Source organism: Myotis lucifugus, unplaced genomic scaffold (assembly GCF_000147115.1).
Source record: "Myotis lucifugus unplaced genomic scaffold, Myoluc2.0 scaffold_456, whole genome shotgun sequence".
NCBI classification, from domain to species: Eukaryota; Metazoa; Chordata; class Mammalia; order Chiroptera; family Vespertilionidae; genus Myotis; species Myotis lucifugus.
This window is the reverse complement of record NW_005871504.1, coordinates 403,270-428,405: the sequence shown is the minus strand read 5'-3', so window position 1 is coordinate 428,405 and position 25,136 is coordinate 403,270.

Sequence of the window (25,136 nt, the reverse complement as noted above, 5' to 3'; positions counted from 1 at the left end):
TATTACCAAACACACAAAATTAGAAATGTTAAAATTGCGATGAAAACCAACAGAAATAGAAGTTTCACAAATTCTTCCTAGGCCACACCCATCAGTGGAGGCCCACTGCCCTAGGTGGTCTGCAGTTTGGATTTTTTTCACATAAGCTGCAGGTGACAATAGGTAAAAAGGAGAGCATTTCCCGTCAACCCCCTTCTGGAGTTAAACACTTGCTGTAATCCCCAAATGTGAGGCTCTATGTGACAGCTGATGTCAGCGTGATGCAACACACAGAGGAGAAAAGACTGTTGTTTTTTGAGATTTTCATACAATGCCCTCATTTTATAATTGCAAATCATCCACACCAGATAGAATAACTTAACACATCAACTGTGGTTTTGTTTTAAAAATGAATCCCTTCATTCTCTTGGTCCATTAATATTCTTGAGTATCAGGCATGGTGATAGGTACAGGAGACTTAGCAATATACAAAACAACAAGAAAGTCTCTGATAGATTCTAGTATGAGGAGACAGAAAAACACAAATAATTTACAAAAAAAAAAAAGTTAACTAGTAGTGCTATCATGGAAATAGGTATTGTATAGAGAATAACTGGTCTGTGGGAGAGAAGGGAGGCTTTTGATAGGGTGCCAGGGAAGAGCCCTGAAGAACTGGGATGTGACCTGAACCTGAATGGCTAGACCAGTGATGGCGAACCTTTTGAGCTCGGCGTGTCAGCATTTTGAAAAACCCTAACTTAACTCTGGTGCTGTGTCACATATAGAAATTTTTTGATATTTGCAACCATAGTAAAACAAAGACATATTTTTGATATTTTATATATTTAAATGCCATTTAACAAAGAAAAATCAACAAAAAAAATGAGTTCGTGTGTCACCTCTGACACGCGTGTCATAGGTTCGCCATCACTGGGCTAGACAATCTACAGAAGTGCTTTCCAGGCTAAGAGACAGAGAGCCAGAGGAAGGAGCCAGCGACTTAGTGCGGCTGGAACCGGTGAGAAGGCAGAGTGGGGCACCCGGCAAGCTGGGAAAGCAGCATGGACCGGGTTGCATGAGGGGAAGACACTGGAGGGGGCTTTAGGCCATGCGGTGATAAGGTCTGATTTATATTTAGATCACTTCTCCAGTGACTGTGTGCCAATGGTTTTAAAAATGTGATTCTCCCTCCACCACCCACCCTGCCCCAATCTCTGTAGAGACGTTCAATCCATTTATTGGGACATGGCCATTGTTCTCCATTGTGAAGCCTCTGGCCCTTTACGGAAGTCTCTGTTTCACTTTTCAGGAATCCCCTTCTCAAATCTCTTTAAATCAATCAGAAAAAAATATGTTGCTTTTTAATGTTTCAAACAGCCATTTTCTGTTCCTAGTATATAGCAACAGGCCAGAGAACACTGAATGGATTTCCTTCTTCATCCCACAGAGATGTTTAACACTCTTTAGAATTTTCACTTGAAAGGTAGGTACAGGATGGCTGTTAGGTCTCATTTGCGTTCCTGAAAACTACAAAAAAAATGCTTTCATGTACAAAGAAACCTTGGGAATACCAGTTCTCTGTGGTCACACTTTTAAATCTGTGATTCCGGATAGGCTTTCTATACACATGGTTAAAAAAAAAAGTTTCTGAAGTTTGGTACATCAAAGTCTTGTCTTGACCCTTTTAAACCTCGTAATGTTAGCAGCGATGCTAATAGCCAATAGAAGACTGGCATTCAGACCACAAGAAAACACTCCCTTGCCAATAATTCAAAAATCCTGTATTTCAGGATTTAGGAGCTAGGTCCTGCTGAGAGTCAATTGCTGGATAGCTTCCAAAATTAGCTTTTCAGTCTTAGTTATCTTTGACTTTTCATCCCTTAGTCTTCACTCCAGGATTTCCTCCATTATGAAAGCAAGGCTTTTAACACCCCAACATGAAGTCATTGAATTCCTTACTTTTTCTTATTAGTTAGCTAAATAGACTTAAAATGCCAGTATTTAACCTCTGCCTTAAAGTACATTGCAGAGCACTACAGCTCCTTGTACGGGGGAGGGGGGGGTGTAGAAGGTGACCAAGCAATGCCACCTTACTCTGCACCTCAAAAGGAGGAGTCTATTTCCCCTCTGGATGGTCTTGCCACTTGCCTTGGGCACCAGAATAGGGCAGAAGCCATGTTGTGTGTGTTCTGACATGAGCCTCAAGAAACACAAGAAACCTCTGGATTGGGCTTAGCGTGCTCTCTTCCACGTGCTGATCTCAGGTCCCCCTTCACCTCCACCATTTGAATAGGCCCAAATTTGTCTGATGGTGGAAGAGAGACCATGGGGAACAGGACAAGCCAGCCAGCTAAGCCATCTTAGATCAGTTATCTCCCGGAGGACCTGGCAGCTGACCACAGACCCATGAACAAGCCCACAAAGATCAGTGGAGTGTGGCCAACAACAGAACCGCCTAGCTGAGCCCAGCACAAACTGCCAACCCAGAGCACCAGGAGATAAATAAACGTATACTGGTTTAAGCTACTAAGTTTCAGAATGGTTGTATACAGCAAAGGCTAATAATATCAAGGGTTTAAATATTTATCTCATGCACTAAAAATATTTTTGTAAATGTCTGTTTTCTTTATTACTTTAACCCACTTTAAATAGTCAGACAACTTGGCTTCTCACGGCTGCATCTGAATTAATTTGGTCTAGGAATCAACTGGTAATTTCCTGATTTTTTAAGTCGTGTCTTGTCCTGTGATTTAACTTTCTGATTTCCTGTCATTAACTTCCTGATTTTTTAAGTAGTGTATTGTTCTGTGATTTATGAAACAGTAAACTGAAACTTTTAGTGCCTTTTTGTCCCTTCTTTCATTATAAATATTTTCTCCCACATGACACAGAGCGTGAACCTGTCCTAAAATGTCTTTGCCCGCTGGCTAAAACCTCATGGCACGATGTTCCTTTCTGGTGATATAACTGAAGAAACGTACGTGTCTGAGATTTCAACTGATCCCACCAAGTGTACTGACAGCTAGTAGTTAGCATAATTTTATCTCCATAGATGCCATTTTCCTTAAGCGGTTTCTGCCCAGGGATAAAGCCCAGAGTTCAAATTAGGTTAATAACCTAAAAGCAGGGAAATTTTCACTCAAACTTTTTGAAGGAATGACATTTTGAGCAGCCCATCGGTGCTCCTCGGGCCAATTTCCAACAGCATGCTCCATGTGCCTGTCCTTGGATAGGAGCGAGTCGGCCTGACTTGTTATGAGAATGTGTGACAAAGTGAGACAGCACGATGACAAAGTTAATACATGAACTAACAAGGTTGCTAAATACACACCCAATATAAACGATCAGCTGTATTTTCCAAAACAATGAAAAATAAACATTGAAAATAATTCAAAAATCTACAACAAGTATAACCCAAACTGACAAGATTTCTATGCAGAAAACTAGTGCATAGCACTGGCCAGAGCACTAGCATAGTTCTACCCAGAGCATCTCCTCAGACAAGAGCAGTGACCTCACATAGAAAGGGCCTGCCAAGAGCAGAAACAGGCTGAGGAGGGGTCAGGTGGCCCAGTCATGTTCGCACCCCAGGTCAAGGCTGGCTGGGTGGACGTGGAGAGTGGGTAGCGTCCTCTGCCGGAGGTCTATCCTGAGCCCTGGAGGTGACTCTCATTTCCCCTGGGTGGAGGTCTGTGCAGACACAGGGCTGGGCCTGATCCAGGAGCAGAAGGTCCAGGGGGCAGAAGCAGCAGTGACTAGGGCCAGGCTTGAGGCCTCCTGACCAGCTGCCGGTCACTGTCATTGCAGCGCTCAACCCGGGTCAGAGAGGAGTAGCAGCTGGTGGAGGGAGACCCCTGCCCCATGTCCAGCATTGAGGGGCCGGTGAGCCACACCTCTGAGGGCCAGGGCAGGCCTGAAGTGAGTGTCGCCACCTGGGTGTCTGGGGAGCCAGGGCCTGTGGTTGGACATATAAGGACTCCTCCACCGAAGCCCCCCAGGCCCAATAAGCCTCCAACCTCGAAGCCACTCACCCAACAGGCAGATGGCAATTTTCAACTCTGTCCTGGAGCGTTATGCCCGTATTGGTAACACCAGGCGGGAAGACCTGGAGCCCAAGAAGGCAGAGCCCAAGGGTGAGAAGGTGGGGGAGGTGGGGTGGGATTGGGGGGCGGAGCTGCATGGGAGCTTATAAGGAGGGATTGTTGCCATACACACAGGGAGCACCCCCAGAGCCTGGCCAGGAGTAAAGACCAGCCTCAGACTACCCATGTGCTGGACAGCAGGCAGGGAGGACATCCTGTGATGGGTCTTGGCCTATGCCCAGTGTTCTGTCTTTGGGGGACAGATGGACATGCAGGCACCTGGGTGATCTTTTCTCCTCCTCCAACTCCAGCACCAGTCCAGGAGGCAGAGGCAGCTCCTCCTATAACACCTGAAGTCCATCCTGAGGAGCAGGATGCAGAGAAGGAGGCATCTCCATCTCCTGAGCTTTCACCACCTCCAGCAGCCTCTCCAGCTGCAGCTGAGGAGCCAGGGCCGGCCCCAGACCAAACTGAGGCCCCGCTGGATGAAGAACCCTCCCTGGAGCCCATTGCTGTTTCCTGCCTCAGAGGAGGAGCTGCCTCTGGAGGGCCCAGCTCAAGGGCCCCCTGTGGAACGTGCTCACCCTGTTCCATCAGAAAAACATGTCATGTGCATGTGTGTTTACCTGTGTTCCCACGCTCATGCGTATGCACTTGTGGGTGTTGGGAGGGGAGGATTCTACGATGTGTGCCCTCCCAGAACCTATTCCCCTAGGGTGGACCTGCCAGTCAGTCCTCTCCCTCCTTGGCACTGTCTGTGTCCCCACATCAGAATCTCCGAAGCCCCTGCTGTGGAATATGAGCCATTTCTGATTTTTCACTCCCATCATCCTGCTGAAGGGAACATCCATAGATCTTTATTTATTTAGGACAGGTCTCTAGAAGTGGAGATTCTTGGTCTAAGGGAAACATGATTGTAAGGTGTTGGGGGCAGTTCCCTACATCCGAGGTCACTTGTCCACTTTGAGCCTTGTTTGGGAAAGCAGGGGTGAGGAGACCTGGGGCTAAGACCTCAGGGAGGGAAAAGGAGGGGAGGAGGGGCTGGGAGTGGAGAAGATGAAGGTACCTGGGAGTGAACATGCTCAGCTGGAAGGTCCCATCCATCCTGGTTTGCCCTGCCCCACGTCCCGGCCCCCAACACTGACTGCCCTTAGCCCACATCAGGCCCACCCTGCTCCATAACTCAGCTGAGCTGAGCAGCCTGGCCCTGCCACCCAGGACACGGGAGGATGGCCTGCACATTCTGACCTGCTCCCTCTCCCTGCAAGTGTCGAGCCCCTTCCTCTCTATCAGGAGAGCAGATCTAGGGAGGCGCAGGCAATCACAGGCACCACCATGAACGTGCACTATCCAGGGCAAGTTCTCAGTTACAGCAGCAGGACCCACTTGAGCTTGTGTGAGCAGAAGGGACATTACAGTGAACCTCAGGGAAGGTGCCAAAGGTCAAAGTATCAGGCTCAAGGCTTTGCAGCAGGCGACAGCACCCAAACTGTAGAGGTCCTCCAGCAGTGACCTCTGGCCGGCCCTGTGCCAGCCCACAGCACACATAGCCGGCACGTCCAGCTTCTGTGAGTGGGCTCTGCTCAGTGGGGACGAGGGAGAAAGCCCTCATTTCATTCAGTCAGGTCAGGTGGAGTCCATTTGGTCTGAGGCTGCCAGGTGAGGCCACAGCCAGCAAAATGTCTCTTGTCTGCCCAGAGCTGTCCCCCCCTGAGCAGAGAAAACAGGTCTTGGAGGTGGGGACTCACCAGGCTCTCCCTGGAGGAAGAGAGGGAAGTCCTGATAATGGGAAGAGCAGAAGAGAGGGGAGAGGGGGACATTTTGGGGATGTCTGTCTTCTAAGCCATTTTAAGATAAGCCACAGACTCTGAGAAAGTGTTTTCAAACAGAGATCTGAGAGAGAACTGGTATCCAAATACAGTGGGGCCTTGACTTACGAGTGTCCCGACTAACGAGTTTTTTGAGATACCAGCTGTCTCTCAGCCGATTTTTTGCATTGAGTTGCTAGAGTAATTTGAGTTAACAAGTTCCTTAAGGAGCTCGATCTTGGAACAAATTAAACTCGTAAGTCAAGGCCCCACTGTATATATATAAACCCTCCTAATCCTCACCAGTAAGGAAACAAACAAAGCGACCCAATTAAAAGATGGGCATAAGCTATGGACAGACACCTCACGGCAGAAGAAACACAGATGGCGGGGATGCCTGATGGTGGCGGAGTAGATGGAAGTGAAATGCAAATGAAAACTTACAGAAAAATCAACAGGAATAACCAAATGAAGACTAGCTGAACAGAAGTCTCATAACCAGGGGTTACAGAAGAAGCCATCTCCAGACTGGTAGGAAGGACGGAGATGCCAGAAGGGTTGGCCCTGCACCCTAGTGTGGTGGTAGAGATTCTACAGGGATATCTCAGCTGCAAAGGTACCTTTTGAAGAGTGAGGGGTCTGAACCCCAGCGTGGGCTCCCCATGCTGGCGCATCAGAAGCAGGCAGAGGTTCCCACATAACAGCTGGCTATGAAAATCAGTGGGGATTCTGTCCATCAGGGAGAGGCAAGGTCTGGTAGAAACCAGATGCCGTCTCAAAGGACCCGCACACAGATCTTGTTCGCGGGCACTCACTCGAGGCTCTGGAAGATGTACAGGGAGAAGGCTGGAGGGACCTCTCACACCACCCACTGATGCCACATTCCCCCTCCATAAAGCATCAGCCTGGGGGAATACACTAGCCCCACACTCCCGACTCCCTCTGACCCCACCTGCCAGGCTCCTGCCCTACAGAGGAGTCTTCTGACTGGTGCCAGCCTGGGTCCACAATGCAGACTTTCCTGGAAGGCTCGTGAGGTGGTCCAGGCAGACTCAGGGATGTCAGAGATGCATAGGAAGAGACTGAGTTTTGTGCCACGAGCGTGAGGATCATTTCTGCCTCGCATGCCTGACAGGCATCATCGTTCCAGGGCAGAGTCCTCCCCAGACAGGGGCAAATCTTAACCTGTTTTATCCTGATCAACTCTGCTGGCCTCGATCTGACAACTCTGAGTCCCCACCCCGCTTCAAAGGTCCTCGGGACTCAGACAGGCGGTGGCTGGCCTGGGTGGACCCTGAGACTTTTGCTGAGTGGCCTCAGGGCCAGCACTTTGGCCAAGTTTGAATCTGTGAACACCACTCACTCTGACCAGGTGACTTATGGAGAACCTACTTATGCAACTCACATACTGCCAGACACATTCCGTGACTGAGCCTAAATAACAGCTGGCAAAGCAGATGCAGTCCTTGGGGTGCCCTGCGACCTTTGCTGACCTGCCCCCAGGCTGGATACTGGTGGAAGCCAGCCTTGGTTTGCAGCTTGGTCCCTACCTCACCCACCCAGGCCCAGCAGAAGCAGCCAAACACGATGGGTTGTTTTATAGATCCTAATAGGTAGCCCAGGTCCAGTCACAGGCAGCCGCTGACATTGACCTGCGCCAGAGTCCTCCCCCACAGGCCCCAGGAACAACATACCCAGTGGCAGCCTTCAGTCCACATCAGAACATGACTCAGTTAGCTCCATATCCAAAGGGACATCTTGGAAGGCACCAGATCCTGCTGGGCTGAATTCTGCTGTGTGATATCAGCCCCAACACAGCAGCTCGTACACTGTGGTCAGAGTCTATCCTCATAGTCAGCTAGTCTGAGGGTCAAACTCACTCGTGAATGGAATTGACTCACCAACAGAAAAACAATCCAATTGAAACATGGTCATTTCTCCAAAGAGGACATATAAAAAGATGCTCAAAGTAACTAACCATCAGAGAAATGCAAATTAAAACCACAATGAGATATTGTCTCATACCTGTCAGAATGGCCATCATCAAAAAGTTAACAAATAAGGTTACAGAGGATGCAGGAAAAAGGGAATCCTCATGCATTGTTGGTGGGAATTAAGATTGGTGCAGCCACTATGGAAAACAGTGTGGAGGTCCTCAAAAATTAAAAAAGGAACTGGCCCTGGCTGGTTTGGCTCAGCGATTACGGCACTGGCCTGAGAACCGAGGGGTCTCAGATTCCATTCCCAGTTAAGGGGCATGTACCTGGGTTGCGGGTTCTTTCCCCTGCTCCCATACAGGCACATGTGGGAGGCAACCAATCAATGTCTCACATCAATATATCTCTCTCTCCCCCTCTCACTCTATATAAATCAATGGAAAAAAATATGCTCGGGTGAGGATTAACAACAACAACAAAAATGGGACTACCTTATGACCCAGTGAGTCCACTTCTGGGTATATATCCAAAGAAACCCAAAACACTAATTCAAAAAAATATATGCACCCCTATGTTCATTGCAGCATTATTCAAGCTATGGAAGCAACCCAAGTGCCCATCAATAGTCGAGTGGATAAAAAAGTAGTGGCACATATATACAATAGAATATTATTCTGCCATAAAGAAGAATGAAATTTTACCATTTGCAATAGCATGAATGAACCTTGGGGGTATTATGCTAAGTGAAATCACTCAGTCAGGGAAAGACAAATACCATATGATTTCACTTATATGTGGAACCTAAAGAAAAAAATAAGCAAACAAACAAATGGAAACTGACTCATAGATACAGAGAACAGACTTACTTTGCCAGAGTGGAAGAGGGGGGTTGGAGGACTGGGTGAAAGAGGAGAAGGGATTAAGAAGTTCAAATTGGTAGTTAGAAAATTATCACAGGGGTATAATGTACAGTTTAGGGAATATTGTCAATAATATTATAATAATTATGTATGGTGTCAGGTGGGTACTGAAAATATCAGGAGGGACACTTTGTAAAGTATATGATTGTCTAACCGTTATGCTGTACATCTCAAAATAATCTATCTATAATAATAAAAGTGTAATATGCTAATTAGACTGGACAGCCAAAGAACCTGCCGGACATCCTTCCAGACAACCTTCTAGACCAGGGGTGGGCAAACTTTTTGACTCGAGGGCCACAATGGGTTCTTAAACTGGACCGGAGGGCCGGAACAAAAGCATGGATGGAGTGTTTGTGTGAACTAATATAAATTCAAAGTAAACATCATTACATAAAAGGGTACGGTCTTTTTTTTTTTTTTAGTTTTATTCATTTCAAACGGGCCGGATCCGGCCCGCGGGCCGTAGTTTGCCCACGGCTGTTCTAGACGAAGCCGGGGCTGCAAGGGACAAGCCCCTTGCATGAATTTCATGCACCGGGCCTCTAGTACAAAATAATATTGAATGTAAACTGCCATTGAAAAATAAAATTTTAATTAAAAAAACAATCATGGTGCAAAGAAAGATAAATGAGAAGATGTATCTATCAAAGATAAGAAATAATTTAAAGCTCACTAAATTATATCCACTATAGTGGATAAAGGAAGATAAGATTATAATGTTTGACTTTTAAATATATTTTCAAAGTGGCCTAAGAATGGAAACACAGTCCATTATCCCTTACTTCTCTGCAGAACTATACATCACAGTCCCTGAGGCACCATTATGACATGAATCACAGAGGGTCAAATAAATTCACATGCACAATTGAGGTACATTAAAAATGCCTACTAGGTAAAAAATAAAAATAAATAGGAAGAATAAGGCTGATGAATAAATCTGTTTTAATGTCCTAGACAATAAAAGTTTAGGAAATATACCTATATCTTTACCTATATGTATATCTATAAACATATAGACATATAAATATATATAGCTATAGATATAGATACTCAATCTCTTTATAATATGTATACTCTTATAATATATATTCTCTTTATAATATATATTTTCTTCATAATATATATAAATCTTTATGTTGTATATATCTTTATCAGAAAAATTTTATAGGAATGATTTCCCCACTGAATTAAACAGATGTAATTCTCAATAGTTTTTCCTTTGGTATTCACTAGAATTATATCATATCAAATCTTCATTGAGGCAAGAGAGTCAAGTTTAAATGAGAGTGCCTTTTGGATTAATTATTTTTCTGCTGAGAATACAAAATGAGCACTATTTTTGTTAGGATTATATTAGTAAAACTGCATATATTATCTTCATAAAAATTCTTAAACCCTCTGACAAATCAGCTATGTCGACACAGATCTGCAACCAAAATAACTACTGCTTAGCATAAATGCTTTGTTATTTTTCTAATTTAATTTAAGTCCTATAATTTCCCTTAAAGATATTACTAAATAAATAATTCGCTCCTCACCAGCATCTCCCCAGCAGGAGGAGAGTAAGAAGTAGAGACTAAACCTATCATGTCACCAGACAAACGGGCTCCTTCAATAGAAAAACTCTTTCAAAATTAATGGCCTGCTCCCACATGATGAGTACCCAGGAAAGGAAATATTTATGGTTTTCTCCTAACTTCTGACCCTTGAAATTAAAAGTACTTTCTCCACCTCTACTGTTCCAGTTAACCCACAGGAAAAATGACTCTCTTTCTGGCGGGGAGAAATTTTTATGATACCCAGATATATAGCTACATATAAATGATCCAAAACAAATCTCCCCCAAACAACCAGCCAGCCAGTGATGAGAACTACCCAGAATGCCACGAACAAAGGGTCCCTGGACTTTGTTGCACCCATTCATCCCCAAGCTCGAGGCAGAGGTCCTTTCCAGCAAGACACTGAACTGCTGGAGAGGGCTGCAGGCTCTCCAGTGGCCTCTGTGGTTAAGGACCAACTCAAGGGCTCCGAATGCTCAGGATCCTGGCCCAGATAGGAACCCAGGCCCCGGCAGTAGGCTCCAAACAACCAGGTTTCCCAGATATTCTGCCAAACAAAGATGCTTCAAGCTAGGCAAGCTCTACAGGAAAAAAGATTCTTTCTCTCTGTTCTTATCTGTTAGCTTCAAGACAGTAGACTGTACCACAATGAAAATATAGGACTTCAGTCATCAATAATAATTTTGTTTTATATAATATATTATCAATAGGATATATGTCATGTAATAGATAATACCATGCATTGCTATAAAGAACATTTCTGTTGTGAAAAATAGGAAAGGAAGAGCACACTTGAGAGAAAAGATTGTTTCAAAAGAAACAATTGGCAGCCCAGTGATACTGATTTCAGACTTCCGGCCTCCAGAACTGTGAGAGAGTAATTTTCTATGGTTTTAAGCCACCCAGTTTTGTGGCAATCTGTTACAACAGTAACAGGTGATTAATACGCCATACTTAAGTTCTCAGTGCTTTGGCTAGTATACTGTTTCCAAGTTGCAAATTAAAAAATTGTCCACATTAACTATGTAAGTAGTGGTAACAAAAACAAACCAAAAAATAATAAAATAAACTCCACAGTTAAGACAAAACATAGGCAAAATCATTTTTTTGGAATTTTAATATTTTTGAGGGCAGACTATTTTTCTTAGATCATTACCACTCTCTTCTATCAAACAAAATTGACCCACTTAAAAACACGATCATAAACACAAAGGAAAGTAATCGTATACATTTCATAAAATGCCATAAAACACATTTCCTTTTATTAAATTCCTTCTTTTGAGCTCATTAATTCTAGAAAATTCAAGGCTGCGTTATTTTTCTTGATAATTTAGTTGGCGATAGCTAACGCTTTCAAAATGTCACAGTTTTGAGGGTCATTAAAAATTATTGGGCAATTGTTTCTTAATAATGAAATGCAAATATTAAAAGTGAAAGGAGTGTTAATTACTTGAAATGTGAAACCATTTGCAATATTTAAAACAAATTAGGAACACTCTATTACTCTAATTATTTCAGGCCTGAAGTTTGCTGGGCATAAGGCATTGCATTAGACATGGCACATATGTGGAGCATGCTTTTTCTTCTTCTTAGTCCACATATTTTACTGTGATGTGAGCCATGTGTTTCATTACACAGGGTGGAATGAAAAGGCTAGAGCAGGAGAGGCAAACTCTTGATTCAGAGATCAGCAATATAGGAAGGCCTCTTCATTAAAAACACATTATTGTTTTGCTTCAAGGCATTTACCTTATGTTCCCAGTAACACCCTGACAGTTAAGAGATTAAAAACATCTGGATTTTAGGCATTAAGATTTTAGGGATCATGGATCTCACACTGAAAATACAGACCATAATGAAATACTCAAAATAATGGGCTGTTTGGTGGAGATAGGGATCATGCGATGAATAAATTTACCATATAATCATTTAATGATTAAACACATCTCATGTTTTGGTATGAGAAGATATAGGTTGAAACTTTTGGTGTCTTTATTATCTGCCATTTATAAACTAGGCAAACTCTAAGATATTATCAAGCTACCATATGAATTTTAGAAGTTTGAGTCATGTGGTGATGACAAAATGATTATCTAGCTTCATTTTAAGGCCAGGAAATATAAAATAAAATGCCCTTTGAGCAAAAATTATAAATCTCGCCATTCCTAAATGCTAAATAAAGTTTAAACACTTGTGGTGGCTTGATGATATGCACAAATTCTATGATACTCCTCCCCTCAGGAGGTAGAACATAATCTCACTTCCCTTGAGTCTGGCTGGACTTAGAGACTTGCTTCTAGCAAACATATTATGGCAGAAGTGATGGGATGACTCTTTCAATATAAAGTTATACAAAGACTGGAAAATCCAACTTGGGTGTATGCTCAAGTTCGTTCTCTCTTTCTCTCTCTCTCTCTCTCTCTCTCTCTCTCTCTCTCTCTCTTTCTCTCTCTCTCTCTCCTCTCCCCTCCCTCCCATCACCCACTCTAGGGGAAGTCGACTGCCATGTTGTGAAGACATTCAGGAAGCCGATGGACATCATGAAGAACCAAGGCCTGTCAGCAACACTGTGAGGAGGCTTAGAAACAGATCTTTTGAGTCCTGCCATTTGGGTGAACCTAGAAGCAGATCCTCCTCAAGTGAAGCTCTGAGCTGAATGCAGCTCTGAACAAAACTTTGACTCTGACTTCCTGACAAATCTGAAATCAGAATTATCCAGGTAAGCCACTCCTACATTCCTGACTCACAGACACCGTGACAGAATCAATTTAAACTGTTACATTTGGGAGAGTAACGAATTCCCTACTACAAGATGTAATCAGAATAAGCTGTGGTGGGCAGGGGCAGGGTGAGAGAAGAAGTCTTGGTCTCCAAACTCAGGATTGTGCCTTTTCAATTATAGGATATTGGGTAGGGTCACATGGGTCCTCCCATTTCCTCAGCTACATAAGAAAGATATTAACCAAAACTCTTTCCAAGGTTCCTCTGGCCATGAAAATGCAGGACCCGAAGCTATAATGAGACAGCTCTGGTCTTGATGTAAGGAAAGATGAACACTGCAACTGCCTATCACTGGGAGCTGCCTTCCAGCCCCCCTTGGTGGAAAACAGGTTGGATGATCATTGGTGCTGACGGTACCAAGAGTTTCCTCCCAGTGGATGAGAAATGTAGGCAGATAACATACAATGTCTTTCAACTTTGGTATGCTATATTTATGATTCTATCTTGAAGAACAAAGAAAATAGATAATGTCCCAACTCAAATTAAACCAATGCAAACAATCATGCACATAAGGAAACTAGGTAAGTATTTCCCTAAATATTTTCAACAGATACTCTCTCTGATAGGACTCTACCTCTACCTGCAGACAATTCACCTAAGAACCCCAAAATCTCAAACACATTAGAATCATCAGGGACTTTAAAATTATTATTATTATTATTATTATTATTATTATTATTATTATTTTAATTCTGATGCTATGGCCATGCTCCGGGCTAATTAAGTCTGAAAATGAGACCCAGGCATCAATATCTTTTATAGCTTACCAAGTGATTCCAACATACAACCCAAACTGAGAACCACTAATAGAATTACCTAATTTGAGTTGAGAGAAAAAAAGGCAGGAAGGAAGAAAGGAAGGGAGGAAGGAAGGAATATTGATGTGGGTATAATTTTTCATGTATAGAAAAGGATCCAAAAGGAAATACCTGTAACTAAATTCAGTGAAGATTAGGGTGAAGAGGTAATTTCACCCCTTAACATTTTTACAGTGAAAATCTATTTCTACAATAATTTTAAAAGTCATGAGGAAAGAAAATATTTCACAAATTTCTCAAATAGCTATAGAATCTGGAGGAACAAATATAGTTATTTTGGGGCCAATTTGCATCTTTAAAAGTCACTGAAACTTTATCTGCAAAATGAATAAACATCCCATTGAAAGAGTAAAATCTTAAAACAATTATTTAGTTAACAATACAGAAGACTACAGGCTGTTTGTTTTCCTTAATCAATTATTTTCCCTTAGTTGTGGTGACAGGACATTATAATCTAAAACCCTACATTGGATCAGAAAGAAATAAACCATACCTAGAATTTTGAATCTAGAATGGAAATTAAAGATGAAGTATTCTAGCTTTTAAGATATAAAAAACTGACACTCACGGAATAGTTATTTAATAATTTGAAAGGAACTAGTACATTTACTTTCAAATAATAAAGCATCATTCCCACTGTATAATAATTCTGTATTAAAATGCTGTACAGGAATGATGCACTGCCCATGTTTCAAGAGTGTTTATATACAACGCAGGGAGGCACAGGGAGGTGTTTGTCCAAAAGAAACCCTCTAACCTTTTGTGTTAGAATAATTCCAAGTTTTATTAATGGCATAAATCCTCCAAGGAAATTCATCAAGATGACAAAGTAGGTTTACATTATAATGTTCACTAGGAATTGTATTAGGAAACATTTCTGTGTCTAATATTAGTTTGAGTTCATTCATAATTTCTTCACTTACTCATCCACTATTTATATATCCTGCTCAGCTTGCTCACAATGCCACAGTTTTGTAAACAGTAGTACTGTGTAGCCAATGGAAAACTGATGAAGTGTAATTATAGCTGGATGAGAATGTTAAAACACTCTGAGTTTTAACCTGCGAGTGTTTCGAATAAAGAGCATCATCAATAAATATTTATTAAACATTCATGGGGTACATTATTTGGCCGAGGCAGTCGACAATCAAGGCATCTGTAGCTGTGTGGATTTCCCTTCTCAAAATATGGTGCAAAACTGACAAAAATCTAATGTGATAGGCAAAAAAAAAAAAAGTCCCACATCTCTCATTTGAATTCCAATTGTAATGAAACAGGTTTTCTTCCAAAAATTAGCTTCCAATGTGAAAATGAAATGGCTCCACTGCGAGAATACTGATGTGAGAAGGAGTGTTTCCTAGAACTAGTATTATAAAAGTTTATGGTTTTCGTTTCCTAAAAAAAATAAAAGAATTTTTCTTATAAATAGTTCAAATTCATTTTTTAACATACATTGAAATCTGACACTAGTCTCCCATCCCCAGTCCAAGAATGTCAGTAATATAAGCTAGTGGATATCCAAAGTTTTAAAAAATGGGCATTCAGATAAATTGAAAACAGGAAGTTGTCTGCAAAATATTAGTGTGCTAAGGGACCAATGATTAAAAACAGTTTGCTTCAAAGCATCTTCTCAATTTGGTATGACAGTGTCTGGAGAGAAAGAAGATCAACTGTCAATTCTAACCCCACAAAATAATTAGAAAAAATAATGAGGTGATTTCTTCAAAGAATGAGGAAATATGTGCAATGAGCTTTGTCTATTTTCTATTCAAGGGCAGTTCATTTCCTATCATAAAATATGCTCTCCCTGCACTGTATAATATGGAAGATTTAATGATTATCAGACATGGGTACAGTCAATCCCTCACTCTAGGAAACTGATTAAGGACATTTCACTGAATGCAAAATCTTACACTTCTCCGAGAAAAAACAGAAAGAGATCTATTTGAGTATTTAGTTGATTTTTTAAATTGAATACTTTCCTGAAAATACATTCAATACTTTCATAGAAATAAATATTACATCTTTTAAATAGTATACATTCCACCAATTATTTTGATATAGCATTTTCCTAAAAATATTCACCTTAATTGGAAAAAAATCTTTAAATGCACCCACTCACTCAAAAAAGAAAACACAATGGAAATTTGAAAACGATTTAATCGGCATTCACTGAACTGAAAAAAATTCTCATTGCACATTTCCTTTGGTAAGTCTTCATTTTTTATAAATGCCCTTCATTTCAACTAAATACATTGATTTGTATGTCTTTTCCCATCAACATTTTCCTAGTTTTTTGGAAAACATTTCCCATTATACAGGAAAACCAAGGATATATACTTGTGTGTTTGTGTACATATGTGTATACAGTACTAAAGACCATCACTGTGCCTTTTGAAATTTTAAGAATTTAGAACCAAGGGTTTATTCATTTAGCATAGCCTTCAGCTTACAGTGGTTCAACTTAGAATTTTCCAGCTTCATGATGGTGCAAAAAATGGTAAGTATTCAACAAAAAACATACTTTAAACTCACTTATATGTGGAATTTAATGAATAAAATAAACTGACAAACGAAATAGACCCAGAGACATTGAAGCATGCAACAGACTGACATATTTCAGAGGGAAGGGTGAGGGGGTTGGAAAAAGATTAACCAATGAACTTATATGCACATTTTATTGTTGATAGTATTACAGATATCTTCCATTTCCCGCCCCCCTCACCCCCCTCTTCCCAGTCCCTACCCCCTCCCAGGTCTTCACTACTCTATTGCCCATATCCATGGGCTATGCATATAAGTTCTTTGATTTATCTCTTCTCCTCCCCCAACCCCACATCAAGGTATGTCAGTCTGTTCCATGCCTCCATGCTTCGGATCTTATTCTGTTGGTCAATTCGTTTTGTTCATTCAATTCCACAAATAAATGAGATCATGTGATATTTGTATTTCTCAGGTTAGCTTATTTCACTAAGCATAATATTTTCCAGGTTGACCCATGCTGCACATTCCAACTACCTTAGCCTTTCCAGGCTCTCAGCTCCATCCCCTCCCCGCAGGGACTGCACCAAGTTCAGATAGTTGCCTCTCCCTACGCCACTTCCCGGAAACGCTCTCAAAGCAGTAAGCTGGGGCGATCATGGGACTCACTTATAGATTTCTCATCATTCAGGGATCACTGTCCTTAATTACCTGACGTCCGCGTCTTGAAGACCATTGGTTCATATCTTTCCTGTTATTTTTTTAGCGTGTTTAAGGTAAGAGAATATATTGGTCTCTTATCCCATTAACCCAAAGCTGAAGTCAGACTTATCTTTTCACGACTCAATGGAAATCCTCTGTTTAAAACACTTCATTGAATTCCTGTCATTAAAATAAATTCCAAGCTCCTTACATTGACTTAGAAATTAACTTCATAATTTAAACCTTGTCTACTTTTCAAGCTAATCTTTTGTCACTTGCTTTCAATAACCATAGTTCACAAATAAAATGACTGGAGTTTCACATATGCAAACTATTCTTTCAGCACATGCTGTTCCCTCTGTCTACAACTCTTTTCCCTGCCAAGGCTGCTGAGAACGTTCTGTTCATCCATCAGTAAGCAATACAAACATTACTTCTCCATGAAGCCTTCCTTCCGTAATATACTTCCAGCCACCTGCTCCCCATCTCCTTCAGTCCCACCCAAAGAGGAGTTCTCAGCCCTCCTCAATACTCAGAGGACGACCCTATTATCCCTGTTCCTATCATGCCATCCATTATTTGGTACCATAACTATATTTTAAACATCTATTTCCAAGCTATGACCTTGGACACGCTCCTCAGAAACAGAAGTTTTCTCATCTGTAACATGGAAATAATACAGGGTATCAGCCCGGCCGGCATTGCTCAGTGGTTGAGCATTGACCTATGAACCAGGAGGTCAAGGTTGGATTCCCAGTCAGGGCACGGTGAAGAGTTGACCAGATCAAGCTGTAGGAAGGTTTCATTGCTTCACAGAAGTGTAACAAGAAGATTACATAAGAGTAATCAAATGGCATGTGGAAAATAACGTTAAAAGGAGAAAATGTATTAGAGGCGGACAATAATTTGGCTATTGATAACCGATATTTCACTGGGTGGTGGTATATTTTCAACTGGAAATACAATAAATCTAAAGGGAGAATCAGAGTCCCCCCACCCACTGTGTGCTGCAGGGGCAGAGAGCAAAGGGGAACACTCTTTGGTAGTGAGTCAAGGCAAATCTCCATTCGTTGCTCTGTCCACCGATGCCTTATGAAGCCAACACTCTCATGTCCTTTAGAAGGAACTTCTAATCAATTGGCTATATTGATATTTAAAATACATACCTGGGAGGGGGAAAGTCTCTAATACTTAAGAGCGAACAGCAGACAGTGAGGCACAATTTTTAGAAAACATTTAAAGGAAGAGGCTTTTTTGTCCTGATAGGGTCCATTTAAGCTTTGTTTACTTTCTCAGCAAGAATAAAGGCCTTGGGCAACATTTAATTAAAATGCTCCCTAAGCTTCCGTGCTTCCTGAGGCAATAAGATTGGGGACACTGAGATAGTCCTCTTGCTGTGGACTGTGAAGGGAATGAGGATAGATAACTTTGAACTCCCTACACAATCTGTAGAGAAAAGCCATCCCCCTGGATAGGCCAATTATGTGCCATCCATAGTAGGTGTGGGATAGATGAATTCTTTGGCTTAGGAACAAAAATTCAGAAAGGCCTCAGACACACACTCCTTCTGTTATTTCAATTATAAACTACTACGTTCAAAGATGCAATAATCTGTAGAAGTGAAGAATTCGATCAGCGGCATTCATTTTTATATGCAAAAATTTAGGCTGAACAATTCCCAAATGCTGGCAGTAGCTAAAATTCATGGAAGACTGGATTTAAAAATTATTACAGTTTTGAAAATGATGAGCTAAAAAAAAATGAAGCTTCGTTTTTGTGATGTTTCTGTCTTATTTTCTTTAGTTTGATTTTTAAAGGTGGACAATCGCAAAGAACAAAATTTCCTTGGTTCAAGAAGTAGGTAGATTTACAGAATCTCTGATAAAAGATTGAAAGGACTGAATACTCATTTGGGGACAATTCCATAGGGAGATCAGACCGTGGGCCATGAAAATGTACTGAGGCTGGGCTTGCTATGGGTAAAATGGGATGTTGCTGAAATTAAGTGAGATACTACAGAGAATAAGCATTCAATGAAATAGTAGCAATGCTGGTGGTCCTCAGAAGCATTCTGTAAGATTTTTCTAGAGGCAGTTTATGTGATATCCACAAAATAAGAGAGAGGCAGGCACTCCATTGAGTGAGAGATGTGTTTAAATTGTTAGGATAGGCTTTTGTGTTTTTTTTAAATTAGTCCCACCATCTAAACTGTCTAATTAAATTAACGTGGTTAAGAATGAAATTTAAACAGAAGTATTGCTGCCCAACTGGCTAACAAATTAACACATTTGTCCTTGATATTTCCTTTTGGGGAGAAACATGCATTAAAGGGAAAATGACTTCTGTGCAGACCAGTGGTAATTAATTAACAAGACAATTTTACATAACCCTGCAAATAGTTGACATGCCTTCTTCCCCAAATGTGTAAACAAAGATAATTTTGTTGACTTTGTTTTCTGTCAAAAAAAATTCTACAACTCAAGGAAAGATAATATATCTAGTGATTTTGTTTTTAATATACCTAAAACTTTCCTGAGAATGTGTTTCCCGTTTTGAGCCAGTTCATACCTTAATATGTGCAAGTCATTTCTGCATGTAGCCATAGCATATTAATGGTGCATCCATAACCATCAGCGGTATAAACATCCTTGGTAAAAGAGAGATGGTCATAAATTCAATTTTATTGAAATTCTGTTTACTGGACTTCCTGATGTATGTAATCCTCCATCCACTTAACCTCAGATTTTAATGATTCAACCATAATGTATAACAACTGCTTTATACCCAATTGTCATCTCACATAAAATCCTTCCCACAGCCCACCATGAAAACATCCTCAATGGGAAGTACAACAGAAGAAACAATTCTCCGAGGATATTCTGAGGAACTGACCAGTCCATAAAGGGTTGTACAGAAGGAAGCTTTAAAAATAAAAGATGATGCCTCATATTTGGTTACTTGCCTCCTTAGAATGTAATTCAGATAGGCTGTTGGATTTGAAACCTCTGCGCGCGCGCTTGTACACACACACACACACACACACACACACACACACACATTCTAATTTCAAGCCAGCTTGATAGCCACAGGCTACCCCAGAGCTGATGTATAACTTGTAAAAACTCAGCTATGATAAGCCAAATTTAGTAATAAAAACTATCCCCTGCTTATAACCTGAGATAATTTGACCTTTTAATATGTTTTTGAGACATCAAGTACCTTTTTTCTTTGCTTTGTCTTAGGTCTCAAGTCCACTTTTAGCCTGGCCAGTATGTGTTACATTTCAGATAGCCCAGGCTCTTGACTGCTGAGATGTTCTCCCCCTTGGATAATACTGTGCCAGCATCTGGACAGAGTACTGACCCCATGTCGGGCCAACACTGAAGCTGACTTCATGCTGCAAGGTCACGGGTCTCCTTTGTTCTCACCACCGCCCTGGATCCTGGGCCATGGCTTCCCAGCTCTATACAGAAAACTCTATTAATGAAAGCAATGGAAGATGTTTATTCCATTGTTTGAGTTTACACTTCAGCCTTTTCCACTGGAAGCAAAAGGAAAAACAGGGCTTGGAAGGAAGATCAATGAGACAGGGTGGGGGGCATGGGGTTTGGTGAGTGCACAGACTCAGACAGCCTGGGTTTTTCCCACTTAACCACTCAGGGAACTTGGGCACAATATGCATCCTCTTTGAGCCTCCTCTCAGGGGATCAAATGGGTGACACAAGTAAAGAATTGGCCACTGTGCTTGCCACATGGTAAAAGCTATTTTATTACCACCAAACAACAACGAAATTACTACTTTTTAAGAGCGGGGTGAAAAGCAAGAATGTGATTCTTATTATACTTTTACTCCAAATTCTTTTAAAATATATGGTTGACCCACTCTGAAAAGGAAACGTAAAGGAGAAAGGGATCAAGAAGGGGAGATCAGAGGCAAGGCCTAGGATAAAGGGACTAGATAAGAGGCAAAATACTGCTTTTATACCCAGATGAAAAGGCAATGACCCACATGCCATAATAGGCGATAGGGAGGCAGGAAGGTAGGTAGGTAGGTAGGTGGGCAGATGGGTGGATGGATAGATACATAGATAGATAGATAGATAGATAGATAGATAGATAGATAGATAGATAGATAGATAGATTGTAGATACAAACAAAAACCGCAAGAAACTACTTAAGGATCTGCTAACCAAAATACTGAGTGAAGTAACTTCAATTCATTCTGCCTTTTTTGTGTATACATTTCCTAGTTATTTCCTTTTGGAACCTCTTCTACCATCAACATAGGCAGCCATGGCCTTCCTCAACCTCTCCTTTAGTGAATCACACACCTCGTTTCAGTCCTCTCTCAGCCCTTCCAACCTCACATGTCCTCTGGGCAGATTAACACACTGACAAGAGAGAGATAGCAGGATCAAAAAGAATTCCAAAACAATGTGTATTCCCAGGGTAGCATGTGAGTTTCCTGCTCCATTTAGAGATAATTTAAAGCTAGCACTCACCATCAAAGAGTGTCAAACACATCACTGCAATTACAAATAATGTACCAGCACGCTCTTTCTTTCTCTCTCTTTCCTCTCTCTCTCTCTCTCTCTCTCTCTCTCTCTCTCTCTCTCTCTCACACACACACACACACACACACACACACACACACACACAGCTCAGGATGCCACTATTTCCTCAGTCATTTCAAGGTTTTCATTTAATCAGCACAGTAAACAGGCTTCTATGCCTCAGGCTGGCATTCCACAAACTCAGCCAAATCGTGGGGTTTTGTGAATGCTGCAGTCAGCAGGGCCAGAGAAGGCATATTTGCTCACACATTATGTTGATTAGTACTATTCTTTTTTGTCCTCGGGATACTTCTTGGACAGTGGATATGACAAGAGGTGCCATTTATCTTACAAAGACTTCCATTTCATTGGATTTTGATTAGCCATGGTAGCTGGGTGAATTGAATAATTACTATTATTAACTGTAACATTCTTTGACTCTTACCCCACAATGTAACATCACAAGCCTAGTGGGGGAAAGTTAAGGCGTCAAAGATTCAAAGTCGAGAGCCTTTGGTGCTCCAGTTCTGAGAGTATCTGTAAAATATCTTCCTTCTGGGAGAAAAACTAAAAATAGTGTCTTCCAAATAAATGGAAATAAAACTACTCTAAATTCACCAGATGGATCATAATTATCGACATAAAATTATAAAGTATAATACTTGGTGTTCAGTAGAAATTCTAGAAAATTATTCTGCAAGGTTAGACCATGTATTCAAGAGGATCTCATCTGATAACTTCAGGGACTCTTTCAAACCCATCCCTTCCCTCCCCCCTCCACCCACCCAGAGGAGGTGCAAACAGGTAAACACACCTGAAGCATTAACTCAGCTCCATACTGTGCTGGGCGCTGTACAGCATAACAAGGAATTAAAACACTGCTGCTGGACTCTGGCTTATAATCCAGTTAGGAGTCTCCTGAGATGAGCTGAGACTAGGTAACGTCCTCCTCAGACACTGAACGGATTTTGTCCTAGAGGTGCCCAAGACAAAATACCCCTTATCTCAGGCACCTGAAGTAACCTGCGTCAGGCTGCCACCTCAGCTCTCAGCTGGTGTCCATCCCTAGAAAACACATCACAATCTTAGGCAAGGCCTGATAATCCACCTTCAATAAACAGGAATGACCATGTGTGATCCTTACGGCCAAGAAATACTATATTCCCAAGAAGCCTGAGGTAAGTAAATAGAAACTTAAGCATCCTTAAGCCCCGGTTTATAGATGCCAAAAAAGGAAGGAGATCTTGCCAAAAACAAGCCTGGAAGAGGCTGGCTACGTATCAATTGCTGAGGTATGTTGGCTTACAGTGGCTCAGGCCTGCGTCTCACATCACTGTGTATTGATCAGCGGTGGTCAAATATTGTTAGGTATAAATTAACCTGCTCCAGTGAAAATACCCACGGGAACCATTACACGTTGAAGACATCTTCTCCTTGGGTTTCACTGTAATTATCGGTAGAATTAGTTGGAGAGTCGGGGATGGTTCGCTCAGATTTCTCAGTCACTTTTTACAGCCCCTGATTAAAAGGCTCTGTAGTTTATGATCAGCGAATGCTTCGCCGTGGTCCACCTTCAGACCCCAGGAATGGCACCAGAAATAGAATTCACTGCCAACAGCTGGCAGTCAGCTGGCCAGGGGTGCATTGTCTTTCTAAACAATCTTAGGGGCCAAGGGCTCCTTTTTAATTGACTTTGGTGATTCCTCTAGAGCAGTGGTTCTCAACCTTCTGGCCCTTTAAATACAGTTCCTCATGTTGTGACCCAGCCATAAAATTATTTTCGTTGCTACTTCATAACTGTAATGTTGCTACTGTTATGAATCGTAATGTAAATATCTGATATGCAGGATGGTCTTAGGCGACCCCTGTGAAAGGGTCGTTCGACCACCAAAAGGGTCTCGACCCACAGGTTGAGAACCGCTGCTCTAGAGTCTAGGTTTAGAGACTGTGTATGAAGACCATGGTGTGGTGTCTGTTTTAATCCATGTGAATTAAATTTGTCAGCCCCCAGGAAAATACCCTTAGGAGATAAACGCATTAAGTGAAAGAAGAGAGGCATGGTCAGATCTGCATCCTAGCTGAGGAAAAGATATGCTAAAATTTTTACCATAAACAGAAGGCAGGGTTTTTAAGTGAGAGTACAACTAATTACTATCGGAAAATGGGGGGGGGGGAGTATTACACAAAGCACTAGGATGAAGGAATAGTCAACCTCTGTATTTTTCTACCAATTTTTAAACTTTTAAAGGTCACCCAGAGCACCATGCTAATATTTCGCAATAATGGACTCCAGGGCAGTGGTTTAATTAAATGAATTCCAGAGCTCTCTGAATCTTAATCAGACTGTGCAGGGGATGTGGAAGGTCAGGCTGCTGAGCAAATGATGCAAACTAGACTTACACATTACCCTGAACACCCTTTTCCGGAAGAGGTTTGGCGTGCCCTGTCTTTAATGTCCTAGTGATTTCGGACAAGGTGAACTTCTGCTTCACTCTGTTTGCCTACCAGGCCCAACAAGTGTGTCCGCTCAATGGTCAATCCATGAGACTTTCTAGTTAGCCATCTGTAACGTTTGGTGTTTGCAGCCAACATTCTTGATCTCTTTTAAGACGATGGCTAAAACATACCCAGCACACTCTTTTCAAGGACAAGTCTGAACAGAACCCTCCCCCTATTTACTGCAGAGACGAGGGTGCAGGAAAACAGAAACACTTTATACTTCCCCTTCGTATGACATTCAACAGCCTAAGTAGTCAGAAAACGGTCTCCAAAGAGGTCAGCAGTGACATTTTTCCTCAAAACAGGTTTTCTCTCTACCCCTATTTTTCTCTAGCCCACTGAATCTTACCAATCCCTGAAAGAGACTCAATTTCAGGCTTACTGTCGACAAGCCACCGCGTGAAGATCAAGCAAATTATAGCCTATCAACAAGACCAGAAGGTTAACGCAACTAATAAAAATAACATAAATGAACTGTAACGATGAATGGAAATGGTCATAAAGGAATTGATTTTAAAATCAGAACTCAAAAAGGCACCTACAAAATGGTTGTAGTTATGTTTGAAAAAGTACATTTGTACATTGATACTGACAGTGAATGTAGAATGGCACAGGTATGCTTATTAAGTTATTTATTTCCCACAAAGTTATAGACTTTTTCTGGTATCAGTAATTTCTGGATATCTTATGACCATTGGTATTTCCCACTAAGATCAGACTGAGAAAAGGTAAGTTGCTACTGTTAATTTTGCTGTGTGCCAGGTCCTGGATTAAAACTTTATATTCACTCTTTCATTTTACCTCTCAGTAACTACTCTATGAGGTAAATACTATTATTTAGGCCCACTTTACATATTAAGAAACCAAGGCTCGCAAAAGGCACATAATTTGCCTAAGAGGACACAGTGGCAGAGGCTGAATTTAGTCTCACCACACTAGATCATTCCAGCACACTGGTTCCAGGTGAAGTCCATCATTACTTCGAGAGTGACCACTGGTTTGGTTTCATACATT